The 10,324-nt window shown below is 41.2% G+C and overlaps 1 long non-coding RNA gene across 1 annotated transcript; it reads right to left on the reverse strand.

Annotated features, from left to right (window-relative positions):
• Positions 1-1,447: 1,447 nt before the first annotated feature.
• Positions 1,448-10,318, reverse strand: LOC102772572. Its single transcript, XR_435457.2, has 3 exons — positions 10,144-10,318; positions 9,492-9,570; positions 1,448-1,897 (listed from the first exon to the last, which is right to left on the reverse strand). It is a non-coding gene; the product is annotated as an uncharacterized LOC102772572 (long non-coding RNA).
• Positions 10,319-10,324: the final 6 nt, after the last annotated feature.

The following is a 10,324-nucleotide window of genomic DNA, read 5'->3' on the forward strand; positions in this document are numbered from 1 at the left end:
TCTCACAATCTAGACTGAGGGCATCCCCGCCAACCCTGACTGTACAAATTTCATGCACTGGGCCTCTAGTTAGTGAATAAGCATCTCAACTCCTTTACTCCTTGGATGGAGAAAGTCTGAGGTTGTATCCATATCATTTCCCTGTTTTCCCATGCTGAAGCCATATCATTTTCCTGTTTTCCCATGTTAGCTCCCTTTGCCCACAGTGATGCCTGGCTTGACAATGCATCTTCTGTTGGTAACCTTCTCTTATCTGCTTTACTTTCCCACTCACCTTCCTTACCACACCTTCTAAAGAAAATTCCCTGTTCCTTATATCCTTGTATCAGGATCTGCTCCCCATCTGGGCTTCTGTGTTCCCACATTATGCTCTTTATTGTAGGATTTTGGCTCTTGAAACTAAACTATAAAGTCTTTGAGAACAGAAATCTCTTTAAATGCTGCATCCCCCAATGCCTAACAAAGTGCCTTGCATGTAGCAGGTGCCTTTACAAACCTAGATTAACTATATTAATCAAACTGAGAGTTTTTATAACAAACGTGTGTGTGCTATAGAAATATAACACATAATCAGTTCACAGCATTCTCTGGGGCATGAAATAAATCAAATTATTTAAGCAATGTTTTTATGAATCATAATTATTGATTTAGAAATATCATAAGCTGTGCCAAGTTCAAAATGAGTCTTCAAGTTTAAGCAACAGATTGAATATATTTTAACACTTTATACTTGAAAAAAATTCAGCACCCAATGAGGGAATTAGAGGGGACAAGTTTGAATTGAGTCCATATTTCTTAACATAGCATTCAAAGACCCATCTGGTCTAGCCCTCACCTCTTTTTCCAAGTTTAACTTTCATTCTGTTCTGCTGTTGTCTATACAGTTATATGATCTTAATGTAAATGACTTGTAATTCAAATTTATCTTTTCTTGTTAACAAAAACTACATAATATCACAGATATCACATCATAAGAAAAATTATCATTTTAAAATAGACAATGGACGATGAAGAGGAAAAAAACAATTCCTTCAGATAATAATGTTTCTTCAGACCCCACTTGTCTTCCCTGTCATTATTATATTGCCTATGAGTCTTCAGTAAGAAATTAATTCAAATATCTAGACATTTGTAACACAGTCTGAACTGGAATAATGATTTACATGCCCTTCAAAGTTATTTCCAAGGTCTAATTCTGTAGTCTGTATCTTGAAGACAGATATCTACAAGACACACATCTGGATGTCATGTACAATCCTAGAAACATAAACAACAAGCCTCATTCTTTTAAGAAATTATATAGGTAATACTCATTGATGGTAGAAATACAGAGAAATAAAAAGAATATAATTATACTTCTGATCAAAACAAACTACTAGCATTTTAGTGTATACCCTTTCTGACTTTTTTGTATAGTACTTTACATACATATATAAAAGGGCTCATGGTGTGAATACATTGCCACCCCCCACCCCCCACATTTGCACTCAGCAATGTAACACAATGTGGCAGCCACTGCACAGGCACTCCCTTAACACCTGCTCATTCTTCTGACAGGTTTCTGCCCCTCAGAGGCTAGAAAGTTAAACATTCCCAGACTCCCTTGCAGCTTGGGTTCTACATGTAACTACATTTCCACCAAGCCCTGGTGGAAGATACATTCTCTGATTTAAAAGGCATATGAGTAACATGAGGTGATAGCCATGGTCAGGGACAGCAGCTCTTCTGGTAGCTGAAGTAGAAAGTCCTCTCTTTGGCTCTAGCATAACAGATGTTGAGAGGCAGGCCTGGGCAGCAGTGGGGTCGCCTGTAAAACTATGCCATTCTGGGGTCAGACATATTGATCCTGGCTCTATAGCATTGTTGACTGCCCTGCTCCCCTCAGAAATTGAGTTATCTGCAACCAAGAACACCGAGAAATACACATGAACACCTTCCCATGTCAAAAGGTACATGACTATAACATCAAATAATTTCAGATCTAAAGGGGAGCTTACTGATCAGCAGAACTTAAGAAAATTGAACTCAAAGAAGTTAAATAACTCACCTGTTTCTTCAGATTGGACGGTGGTGGAGGCAAGAGCACATGCAAGTCTCCTCAGTCTCACTCTGTGCCCCAGTGAGGAAATGGGACAAAAATGGCTGCACCCCAAATTAAACTTTGATGGTTTTGTATTGCATAATGTGATCATCCACATCAGGCAGGCTTTTGGCCAAAGAGGATAGTCAGAGTGTGATGCTTTCTCAATGTGTTTGCTTCTCCATTTCTAACCCCCCATCCCCAACACAGGCCCCATCCCAGACCTGCTCCCCTGGTTGGATATGAGCTGGGCTTATTCACGGTGCCACTTCTTGTGGTGGGCTTCACTCCGGTCAGTTATAGTCTGGAACATCTCCTCAGACTGCAAAGGTTCAAGTTTGGTTTGCCTGGCTGAAGATTTGCTCCCAAGGCACAAACATCATTAGGGTCATCAAGCAAAGGTATCTTTTTGTTCTTCAAATATGACAGCAAAGAGCGTGATTGAAAAGCCCCATTCAGTAATGAAAAAGAGTGTGAGGTTCGGATCCAGACTGGATTTGAGTCCCAGTTCTGCCACTTACTTAGCTCTGTGGCTGTGATACAAGTTACTCAATTTCCATGAGTCTTGCTTTACTCATCTGTAAACTGGGGAAAAAAATAATGACCTTATAAGGCTGTTGTTCAAACCAGAAAAAAAAAAATGTATTACTATAATATCTGACATGCAAGGAACATTCAATAAATAGTTATTGTTATTAGGTTGCAATATATGCTGTTGGCTTGAAGAATAGCCAATGGTGTGTACTTTAGCTCTTCTCCATTTATAATTTTACTAGTGGCCCTGTGCACGAACTTGTGTACATTGAAAGGAAATTAATTAGAAGAAATATTTTAATATTGCTATTCGCCCTTTCTCTATAATAGAAGTGTCAACCAAATTCATGATCAACAATGACAGATCAAAACATATGTGTGCAATTGGCACCAGCTAGAGCATTATATGTATCGCACATGTGCAAGTCAACATAGCCTTTTAGATATATAGGATAAACTTGCTTAATTAGACCTGTTTTCTGATTTAGCTAAACTTTTCCAGCCCAGTGAAGCACTCCAACTTCTCGTCCAGGTATCTGTCAGCAACACAGCAGTAAATATCAACATGAAGCAGATTATTATTGTAGATCACAAAGGAAGAACATAGGGTAAAATATTTAACTGCAGCAGTGTTTGACTATATTCTGTGCAGTAAGAAAACCTGAAGTTATTTTCAAGGTCCACCACTTCTTCTTTTCAGTCAGGTCAAGTTTCTAAGCTTTCTAAATCTCCATTTTCCAGCTAATGAAAAGAAAATAGGATTCCACCAAGTCTCCTATCTACCTATTCCAGGACTTTTGTGAGGATCAAATGAGATGAGGCACAGGAAAATGCTTCACAGACACTTGGTTAAAGTGTAAAATGTTTCCACCTGGCTAAAAGGAAGTCATGTTCCTGGGCTGAAGAAACTCCAAGGAGGCTAGTCGCTAGGGATAGGAAGCCGGGCATTGATATGTGATGTCATTACCCAGTGCCCACAGCAACTGGTTCAGGGCTGAGCTGGGCTGTAGGCTGCATTTTGCACTATGGGGCAGCGTTGGCTGTGATTTGGTGGGGTGTTGCTCCAGGATGGTGGCAGTGCCTGTGTCCCACTTGGGGGAAACTGAGTGTTGCTTTGTGGGTGCCAGGTCTGTAGAGCCGTTTATTGTTAAATGGCCCGTCGCTAGGGAGAGGAAGCCGGGCGTTGCTAGATGACGTCATTACCCAGTGCCCACAGCCACCATTTCTGGGCTGAGCTGGGCTGTAGGCTGCATTTTGCACCATGGGGTCTCAGCAGCGCTGGCTGCGATTTGATGGGGTGTCGCTCCGGGGTGGTGGTGGGGCCTGTGTCCCACTTGGAGGAAGCCGAGTGTTGCTTTGTGGGCACCAGGTCCACGGTGCTGTTTCTCTGTAAATGGCCAGGGCACATCATGGCAGCTCCTGCGTTGAGCATCTGCCCCTGGTGGTCAGTGCGCATCATAGGGACTGGTTGGATGGACTCTTAGCATATTAGCCTTTTATATAGACAGTTGAATTTGGTCAGGACAGTAAGATCTCTCCAGGGTAGTCCAATGGCCTTTCACAAAGGACTCAATGTTACAGTAAAGAAACATGTGCAAAGAAGCAGCTGGCTTCTCAACCTGTGGGTCGCAATCATCGGAAAACACATATAGCATATCAGATACTTACATTACGATTCATAACAGTAGCAAAATTACAGTTATGAAGTAGCAACTAAAATAATTTTATGGGTGGGGGTCACCACAACATGAGGAACTGTATTAAAGGGTTGCAGCATTAGGAAGGTTGAGAACCACTGACTCAGATGGTTTTGCAAGTCCATGCAAATATATATGCTTAAGCTCATACATAGCCATTAACAGGTCAGTGGAGTTTGGTTTGGCTGTGGCACTCCAAGTCTCCTATTGAACATAGGAATGAATAAATCAAAAGCTTGAATCTTTTAACACATGACAGTATTTAAGAATTAGGAATGGGGATTAGGTATTCCCACAGTCTTTTTGGAACAGTGTTACGTCAATAGTGTTTAAAGTAAAACCTAAGTAAGCTGTCCTTATAAACATATAAATATAGAATTTATAAGAGCTATTATTTTTTCTTAAAATATTAACCTTTTTTCTATAGCTCAACACTTTTCTTATGAGGTGAAAGCTGCAGAAAATGACAGTTTTTATTTTCTTTTACAAGAAAAAGTTCATTTTACAAATGGATTTAATTCCATATGTGAGGATTACACAAAAATCCTGGCAGGCATATGCCCATAAATAATTAAGTGCTTATCAATTATATCATTGTCCATTGTTTCCAAAATCCTGTTAACCTTCCTTACATCATTTCCCAGAGAAGCATTATATACATGATGTTTTAAGTGGAAATTCTTATGAGGTTTTCTCTGGAGCTTTGTTCGACCTAAATGCTACTTTTTAAACCACCAATTAGACTAATTTCCTACTTAGTCTTTTTCTAAATAGGGAAATGATCAAAATTGTTTGATAAGCCCTATTGCAAACTCTAAAATTTTTCTTGAAATTTAATGGAGAAGTATACATTTATTTTTCTATAATCTGTAGCCAGAAAAAAAATTCTATGTAAAAATTAGGATATGTATATTTTATTTTCTTGGAAGTGTCTGGTGTTTATTATTACAAGTGAGATAATAAAAATTATGTAATATATCCTATACTATGCTCTGTTTTTCATATTAGTTTTTACGGGGAAGAACTAAGTTTTCTAGTGGTTATGGCTTTAAGAATTTATTCCCATTACTCATTAGAGCAGTATCTTAAGACAGAAGTTAACACTGGTGTGAAACTTCAGAAGTGTAAGAAAATTCCATCCTGTGCATGTACACACAATCGTATATTTATTTAACATTGCTCCATAACCAAAAGGTCAAGTAGGGTAAGGACTGAAAATGGCAATTGGTTTGGTAACTAGAAGCTTTCAAATGACTATTGAGCCATGAGAGGCTCAATAGTCAGCCAGAACTGGAATCATTTCAAGGCTATAGAATCTCTTTCCCAGCTCACTCTTGTTTTTGTTGGCCGAAGGCTTCAATTCTCCTGAGGCTAGAGACCTGTTTCTCACCATGTGGCCCTCCACAGGCTACTTGAGTGTCCTTCTGACATGGCAGCTGGCCTCCCCAGAGCAAGTGATCCAAGAGAAAGAGAGGGACACACACACACACACACACACACACACACACACACACGGAGGGGGGACAGTGGGTGGGAAGAAGAATGAGGAGGCAATCATAATGGTTTTTTTTTTTACTGAGTCTTAGAATCATACACTTTATTTTCTAGAAGTGAGTCACTAAATCCAGCACATACTCAGGGAAGAAGAATTAACCCCTTCCCCAACAATTTTTTTGTTAAAAACGTTTCTTTTTCAGACTAATTTTTTTATTTTGGTTCTATATAGTATTTTTGATGCTGGTTATGAGAACAGTTTGTAACTCGTCTTCCTATAAACCATATTTTTTTACCATATTTTCTTAGTATACTCGTCGACGACTGAAAAAGAACATTTTGTGAAAACGAGTATACACGTTTCTGCCGGGGAAGGGGTTAAAGTCCATTTGATGAAGGGAGGGGAATCAAAGAATTTGTGGACATAGTTTTAAACCATCATAGTCAGTTAGGAATCTTAACTACAGGAAACAGAAAAATCCATCTCAAAACAACAATGGGTACTCATTTGCTTTGAAATGAAAAGATCCTGTAGGTAGATAAACTTCCTGAGGAGTCTATTCAGAGCTCTGGATCCATTTCTCTGTCTCATCATCCGCAGGCTGGCTTCCTACCAGCAAAAATGGCTATAGCAACCCCAGGCCTCATATATGCACACAGCACCTTCCAGAACAGGTGAGTGTCACTCTGTCGCTCTGTCTTTGCACCCAACAGAGTTCAGAGATTCACACTGATTGGATGTGCTCAGGTCACATGACATGGCCCTAATCCAAACCAGGGGTTGGGAGACTTGGTTGGTTCCAGTGCTCTATTCTTGAAACAGGGCTGTGGGGGCACTTCCCCGACCCCACAGGGACCCCAAACAAAAACCTGGGCCTCTGGGAAAAGAGGAATGGATGCTGAAGAGGCAACTTATGAATATCTATTACAAAAGTCAACAAAGTTTTTGTCAGTTTTTGTTTGTTTGTTTTTTAATATTGGGAAGACAGCATGTTTGTAATCTGAAAGGAAGGAAGCAGTAGAAACAGAGGAATTGAAAAGTAAGGAATATAATTAAGAATGCTGAAGAAATAGATCCAAAAGCACAGAGTAGATATTCTTGGTAAGGAGTTGAAGAACTACCGGTTCCTCTGAGCCCAGCTACAGCATATGTAAACAAGGGAGAGAATATGTGTGCTTAGACTTAGAGGCAATATGGGAGGCTGAGGAAATGTTGGCTGGTGGTTGAGGATGTGAATGAAGAAGGGAGAAAAGTGAATAAGGTCATTTAAGGGGTTGAGGTAAGATAGATGTAGTAGACTGTCTTGGAGGTTACAGTTGTTTTCATACCAGTAAAGGTAGAAAAACTCTGCAGCAAGAAGGAAACATAAGTGGAGCTAGAAAAACTAGAAAGCTGTAGCAGAAGAAAACATAAATAAGGCTATAGCAGAAGACAGCACTAAAGGAAATAGTAATCATTGGAGGAAAAAATGTTATGAATAATGAAATTTATAAGAAAGTGGGAGTTTAAAGCAAGTTTTTTTAAAAGCAACTATGACAAATGTCTACTCTAATCTACCTTTCAAATTTTAAGTAAGAAAATGCATCACAGAGTATTAGAGTTGAATATGAGTAATTTTTAATTCCCACCGCTGCTGCTAAATCTTGGCAAAGAAATAAGATGGAATTGCTGCTTGTGTGTTTTTTATTATAAATTGTGTAGATTAGCTAAGTGAGAGTTTATTTTTCCTTTATTTAACATGTACTAAAAAATTCCTCTCCTCCATAGCCTAGCTGGCTTCTAGGAAGGAATCTTGCCCTAAAATAAAATAAAGAGGCCCTTTGTTTATATTCACACTCATCTGGTTCAGGGTTTTGTTAAGGAAAAGTAGCATGAAGTAAAAATATTTTAAGAATCTGAACTTGGAGCACAAAGTCATGAAGAAAGGCATCCTTGGTTCACCTTGCCTTAGGTCTGAAGGAGATGTTACAAGTATAATGGCATTTCTTGGAAAAAAGAAACATCCTGCTGGACACATCTGACCTTCAATTTTGCCTTTTGTAAGGTTGAAAGAGTCAACAGACTAGGACTACATGGAATTACTAAGGGCTTATTCTTGTCCATGAGGGCAAATTTCTCCCACTAGCTCTTCCCCAGGCATACAATTTACTTTCTATGAAAGGCTCTTAATTGTTTTTGGAAAACGCTTACTACCTTCTTACTACCAAAATCTCAGCAGCCACATAAGATGAATGCTCAGCAAAACACTTTCTGTTTCTTTCTCAAGGCAGAAAAGGACATCAAGATATCCTTACATAACAACAACCACATATTGAGTATTTACCATGTGCCGGTAAATGCTTTGCATTTTACAGACATCATCTGATTTAACTCTCCTAGTATGTGTTGTATAATCATTTTACAGATAAAGAAACATGTGCAAAGAAGTCAAGTATTTGCCTGGCCGGTATGGTTCAGTTGGTTGGAGCATGGTCCCGCACACCAAAGGGTTGTGGGTTCGATTACCAGTCAGCACACATACCCAGGATCACGGTTCAATCCCCAGTAGGGGGAGGCAACAGATTGATGTTTCTCTCTCACATTGATTTTTTTTTCTCTCTCTCCCCCTCTCCCTTCCTCTCTCTCTAAAATCAACTTTTTTAAAAAAGTCAAGTATTAGGCCAAGCTCACAGAGTTAGTAGGTGGCAGAGTTGTATGCTGAAACCATGTCTGTTTAATTACAAAGCCCACACTTTTTCTTTTGCACCACTGTCTAAATAAACAGAAAGAATTTCTTAGAGTCGACAGTTTAAAAAATGTTTAAAGGGAAATAAAATATTTTAAACATGTTGATACTTAAACACAAATGTTGACATTTAAAACCAAATGTTGTACATTATCTCCACACTTACTATAAAATATCCTAAGACAAATATATATATGTGGACAGACAGCAGAAATACTTTCAGGTTAGAAGCAAGCCCAACTTCAAATGACAGGATGTGGTGATGGAATTCAGGGACAACAAGAGCCTGTCAGAAAGCTATGGGTCAGGTCTTGGAGGCATCAAAAAATAACCCAAGGGTAGGCAGTGAAATTCACCGATACAGTTTCATTCGGTAGAAATACTACATAAACCTATGTACTTGTAAGCAGCAAAGCTAATGTGGATTCTAAAGGACAAGCCTTTCATGTCAGCACCCAGAAGTCAGGTCACTTTTGCACGAGCTGATATCATCAAAATTCGGATTGCCCATATTTAGAAGAGCTCACAGCAGGCAGGAATACTTCCAGACTCCTGCCACAATATCAGGAGATGTCAATCACCACTGTGTTTTTGCACAGTGCTCGGTAGACAGAGAATAAGGCTGCTATGATAATGAATTTTTCCTGGATTGGCCCCAGCACATGAAATAAAACAATATTATTCTAAACCTGCTCTGCACTTTGTCATGCAGATACATAGCGGGGCAGTGGTTCTGAAACCAAGGCCTTCTGCCCCCTCCCAAGGGGGCATTTGGCACATCTCCTATGAGCTACAATGGGAAGGAAAGGGTGCTATTGGCAGCTAGTGGGTGGAGGCACAAAAGCATGAAGCAGCCCCCACAACAAAGAATTACCCCCAAACGTCAACAGTGTGGAGGTTGACAAGCTCTGAGCAGGAGTAGGCTACTGCATTTGTGGCCTGAGGGATGTTTTGACTCACCGCCTTTTTTGAGCCGCCCACTGTCCCAAATATCAGCTCTCAGGGATCATCGCACCCGACACTGAGGTCATCAGTACGCCTGGAATGGGAACCAGAGAGACTGGCATTTTTCTTGTTCTTTTCATTTTTAAAACAACAAATTCATCCTGTAGCTCATGGAATTGGTTCCCTCGGTTGTCCCTGGCATCCCTGGGACTTCCCTGAAACCAACACGCCTAAACCGAGGTCCCTTGGAGCACCCCCTTCCTGGCGGGGTTTAGGTTACTTCCCACGGCAGTCCGTGTAGCTGTGTCCTCGTGGTGGGAAAAGCAACGCACTTGGGGGATGAGGCGTTTTCCTAACGTCATGTATTTAGTCTAGAGGAGACGTTCTGCTCTTTAAGAACAGGAAGGCTGCGGATTCCCAGAAGCTGGGAAGCAAACCAGAGAGCAGTTGTCCACCGGGGCAGTTAACCACGGGGCGTTTACTTATGAGGGTAAGGCAGGGAGGAGGGTGGCGGGAAGCCCTATCGGGCCGATTTCTGCCGCTGGAGCCTCCCCGACCAGGGACCGGTCCCTCCTGCAAGAAGGACGCGCACCCGGCGGGAAGGGGACGTGGCGGGCGGCGGGACCGTCCCGCGCCGGAGGAAGGCTCCTTTTCCAACTCCATTTACCCCTAGAAACTGTGGGTCCGATGCGGGCAGAGGGGCACGGCCGGCGGGAGCGGCCCCGGAGCGCGGGAAGCAGCAGGAAGAGGCGGGATTCCTGCCTTTTGTTTCTCAGTCCTGAAGCCCAGAGCCCCGCGGCGCAGACGCCCCACCTCCCGCCCGACGCCCCCAGCGCTCCCTGCCGCGG

This window comes from Myotis davidii, unplaced genomic scaffold (genome assembly GCF_000327345.1).
Source record: "Myotis davidii unplaced genomic scaffold, ASM32734v1 scaffold54, whole genome shotgun sequence".
Lineage (NCBI taxonomy): Eukaryota > Metazoa > Chordata > Mammalia > Chiroptera > Vespertilionidae > Myotis > Myotis davidii.